The 5,152-nt window shown below is 38.7% G+C and overlaps 1 pseudogene; it reads left to right on the top strand.

The window, feature by feature from the left end:
* Positions 1–2,650: 2,650 nt before the first annotated feature.
* Positions 2,651–3,348, top strand: LOC129560767 (acyl-protein thioesterase 1-like; annotated as a pseudogene).
* The last annotated feature ends 1,804 nt before the right edge of the window (positions 3,349–5,152 follow it).

Genomic DNA, 5,152 nt, shown 5'->3' with positions numbered 1-5,152 from the left:
AAAACATTATACAATGATACAATCCAAATGAGTATTCATCAGAGAACAGTCTCAATCAAATTTATACCATTCTGTAGGAATATGGTAAGCAACTTTTTCAAGAACAATTTGAAAATCAAGGATTATTTGAAATGTTGAATTTTCTATGTCCAATTCTGGTGGCTCATTAATGATTTCTAGATAAATCTTTTGCCAAAGAGGAAAGGATCTACGCCCTTATGCAGAAGAGTTAAAGAAGATAGTCAAATAAATACTCGTGAAAGAAAAGTGTGTATGAATAAACAGATCATGAAATAAGTTAGAAAAGTTGTTTATGTGAAGTTCTGGAACAAAGAAGTGGTGGGTTTCACAGAAAGGACCAAAAGATGTAAAATCACCATCGTCATGGAGTTGACATGTGAGCATTCACAGTAGTGAGATGATAAACTAATAAGTGAATTGCATATTATATTTAAATGTAAAAAGTTATATGGAGAAAAATTAAGTAAGGAAGACACATAGAGAGTAAGGAAGATGTGTGAACGAAGAATAGTGATTGCTGTATTCCATGGCATGGATAGTGAGGGCCTCAGTTGAAAAATGACACTTGGGCAAAGACTTGAAGGGATTGAGGTAACTATCTGTGGGACAAGTGCTCCAGAGAAGGATGAGCAAGAGCAAAGGCCTTGAAGCAGGGATGTGCTTATTCTGTTTGGGGAAAAGTAAGATAGTCACAGTCAGTTAGAACAACAGGAAAGAGGATGGGGGAGATAAATGTAACAAAGCCACAGAGATAAAGGGAATGGAACAGTTTCTATGGGGCCTTGTAGGTCAGCTAATGACTTTGGCTTCAACTAGGAGTGAGGTGGTTGCCACTGGAGAATTTTGAGCAAGAGGATTTAAATTTAGAACTAGTCTTTATTTTTAATTTTAGGATAGAAAATCTGAACTGTATTTTGCATTTGGGAATATTCCTGTGGGGTTTTTTAAGGCCCAGGTTGTATGAATGCCCTTTATGTATACAGTGATATAGAACAATCATTATTTCAAGCCAGATGTGGCTAGAGTTGATTCTGCCTTTTAAAGCAAATGACATAGCTCATATCTCCTGAGAAACAAATGTTTATATTATTCTTCTATTTCCCTGCTGTTGCTGCTGCTGCTGCTAAGTCGCGTCAGTCGTGTCTGACTCTGTGCGACCCCATAGACATAGAAAGATAACTCTACTCACGGAATATTAAATTGGAACTTGTCAGACATTTTATTCAGAAATATTTTATTTTTAAAAAACTTTATGAAGACTCTTTTATTCTTTGTATGATATTTCCAACATTATGTGTTAATGGGCTTTTAAGGGGAGAAGGAAATGGCAATCCACTCCAGTATTCTTGCCTGGACAGAGGAGCTGTAGGCTACAATCTAAAGGGTAGCAAAGAGTTCAACATGACTGAACATCTAAGCATGAATGCATGGCCTTTCAAAGCTATCATGGAAGCATTTGTTGTATTGTGGCTACGAAAAATGCAATATGATTTATAAATCATTGACTTACACATGAACTTTAGGAACATAATCCATTACCAATATGGAAACTGCCTATATAAATAAGTAATGTTTTTTTGTTTTGTTTTTTAAGATTTTTTTTCATGTGAACCATTTTTAAAATCTTCATTGAATTTGTTACAGTATTGCTTCTGTTTGATGTTTCGGTTTTTTTGGCTGCAAAGCAAGTGGGATCTTCGCTCCCTGACCAGGGACTGAAACAACATCCCCGGCACTGGAAGACAAAGTCTCAATCCTGCACTACCTGGCAAGTCCCAGGTAGGAAATGTTAATAGTCAACCTTCAGTAGACCAATTAGTCTTAGACTTTTCAAGTACGGAAAAGAGGATTTTAATTTAAATATAAAACTCAATTTAGTTTTTAAAAAAGTTCAAGTATGCTTGCAGCAACTTGGATATATATATCTACCACTTCAACTGTAAATTTTATAAAATCTAAGTAGAGAACAAGTACTCCTAATAAAAATATGGTGTCAATACTGAGATGTGCTTTATGTATAAAATACACATTAGATTTCAAAGACAGCACAAAAGAAAAGTGTAAAACATCTCATTAATTTACATTGATAACAAATTGACATATTTTGGATATAGTATTAGGTTAAATAAAATATATGATGAAAATAAAATTCAACTTTTTTTTTTTTACTTTTTAAAAACTTGGCTACTTGGAAATCTTTAAACTATATATACGGCTCACATTACATTTCTTTTGGATAGTGCTGCTCTAGACCACTGGTTCTCAAAATGTGGTCCTTGGCCACCATCAATATCATCACCTGGGATCTTGTTAGAAATGCAAATTTTGGAGGTCTACCTCCCACTTTATGAATCAGAGACTCTGGGGGTGGGGCCCTGCTTTAAGGAGCCTTGCAACTGATTCTGATGCAAGCAAAAGTGTGATAAACATTATTCTAAACCAGGGGTCTGGAATTCTAATTTGGCTGCAAATTAGAATCATCTGGGGACCTTGGGGCACAGAATCCTGGTGATAAAGTTACCACCCAGATCAATGAAATCAACAACTCTGGGTCCAGTCAAGAGTGTTTTTAAATCTCCCCAGGGGATTCTAATATGGGAAAAAGATTGAAAACCACTGGCCTAGATCCATGATTTTTAAACTGGGGCTGCAGCAGGCAGGACCATGCTTTCTTTTCAGCCTTAGGTGTATCTGCTTAGTTCTTCACCTTGCTCACCCTGGAAAGCCCACTGCTGTGGTGATTTTCCTACATGGATGGGGAGATACAGGGTGTGGGTGGGGCAAGAAGCCTTTGCAGGTATCAGAAGTTCACATGTCAAATATTATCTACCTGCAAGTGTCTGTTAAACTGTTACGTTAAATGTGAACATGGCTGTGCCTTCTTGGTTTGATATTATTGGGCTTGATTCACAGGAGGATAAACCTGGAATTAAACAGGCAGCAGAAAATGTAAAAGCTTTGATAGAGCAAGAGGTGAAGAAGACTATTCCTTTATTCCTTTTAAGATTATTATTTTGGGTGGGCCTTTTCAGGTAGGAGCTTTATCTTTGTCCACTAGTTACCATTCAGCAGAAACTGGCAGGTAACACTGCGTTCATCTGCTGACTTCAACAAGTGTCCTAACAGTGGTGCTAATAGAGACATTTCTGTCTTCAGGGTCATGGAGATTACTACCTTTAAGTTGCTCTAATGGACAGTTCTCTTGCTATAGAAAAGTTAAAAACATTGGTAAACCCAGCCAACGTAACCTGAAAAACCCAGTCATGTTGCCAAGAAATGATGGATATCAAGCAACTCATTGATAAACTCCCACTTCCAGTTGACTGACATCATGAAGAGGCATTGTGAAGAAGTATTCAGCATCATTATAGTGGAGTATGTATATACCTTTCCCAGTGGCCGATCTTGAAACTTCTGATGTTTGCAGTGTTAAAATGTTTTAGATACATATCAGTGACACAGACTAAATATTGTCTCCTCTTGGGAGACTTATGATCTAAGTTCTATACATGTATAATATGATCCAGAATATACTAGTATTGAAATGGGTGAAACAGCTAGCTTCTTTTTCCCAAATGTAATTCAGCCAAATACTGCAAGCACATTTTTATTACATCATTTGAAAATTATTAGCATGCTTAATGAAAACTTTTTCAGGTATAAGTGAACAGTTAAGCTATAAATGATTTATGCATGTTCTGACTCAGTCTATGGATTTACCCCAAAATTATGAAGTCAGCGTGCAGTATCTGTATTTTTGTATATGTTTTCATATATATTTAATGATTGTAATAAATAAGAATGAAGTGGTATTACATTATTCCTAACAGTAGAGATAATGCTTTCAAGGGTTAATAAAGAGGAATATTGCTTTCTTCATAAAAAGCTGTGCTCTATGGAGCTCTAGACATTCTGTAGGGTCCCCCTAGAGCAGGATTTCCCAATCTCCAGGATCTAAAGCCTGAGCCGATGTAATAATAGAAATAAAGTGCACAATACATGTAATGTGCTTGAATCATCCCGAAGCCATCCCCCCAACCTGGTCTGTGGAAAATGGTTTTCCATGAAAACGGTCCTTGATGCCAAGAAGGTTGGAGACCACTGCCTTAGAGGATGGGGCTTTTGCATAGACTTTTGTTTTTGAATAGATTAAAATAAGGGTACAGGGATTCCGTGGTGGCTCGGTTGGTAAAGAATCCACCTGCAGACTGGGGTTTGATCCCTGAGTCAGGAAATCCCCTGGAGAAGGGAATGGCAACCCACTCCAGTATTCTTGCCTGGGAAATCCCATGAACAGAGGAGCCTGGAGAGCTACAGTCCATGTGGTCACAACAGTTGAACATGACTTAGTGACTAAACCAGCACCAAAGTAAGTGTACATCTCTTTTAAACATTCTAGTGAAACGACTCACGTACCCATTTCACCTATAACACTCAAATACCAATAACTAATAGCTTGGTGCATCAGGGATTCCTTCAGTTCAGTTCAGTCGCTCATTCGTGTCCAACTCTTCGCGACCCCATGAATCACAGCACACCAGGCCTCCCTGTCCATCACCAACTCCCGGAGTTCACTCAAATTCATGTCCATTGAGTCGGTGATGCCGAGTTAGGTAAAACCAGGTTGTCACCCCAAAATATGAGGACCAGAGGAAACTGCAAACAAATCTTATTCTATTAGTTTCTTCCCATGTATTTATATTCCTTCAGTTTGCAATCCTTGGAAGCCTAAAACTGCTTTCCTGTGTCATTTCTCTACCGATTTATTGTTCTTTGTTGAAGATGATGTATAGGCTGCAGTTCTAGGCTACTTGCTTTAGCCACTCTTCATTTCAGTTTTCTCCTGGATAATGTGTGCTGTGTGTGCTAGTTCGGAGAAGGCAATGGCAAGCCACTCCAGTACTCTTGCCTAGAAAATCCCATGGATGGAGGAGCCTGGTGGGCTGCGGTCCATGGGGTCGCTAAGGGTCGGATACGACTGAGTGACTTCACTTTCACTTTTCACTTTCACACATTGGAGAAGGAGGTGGCAACCCACTCTGGTGTTCTTGCCTGGAGAATCCCAGGGACGGGGGAGCCTGGTGGGCTGCCGTCTATGGGGTCACACAGAGTCGGACACGACTGAAGTGAC

This window comes from Moschus berezovskii, chromosome 10, assembly GCF_049115385.1.
Source record: "Moschus berezovskii isolate FMDL1 chromosome 10, NW_MosBer_1.0, whole genome shotgun sequence".
Taxonomy (NCBI): Eukaryota; Metazoa; Chordata; class Mammalia; order Artiodactyla; family Moschidae; genus Moschus; species Moschus berezovskii.
Note: the sequence above shows the minus strand (reverse complement) of the source record. Positions and strands in the feature narration are given on the sequence as shown.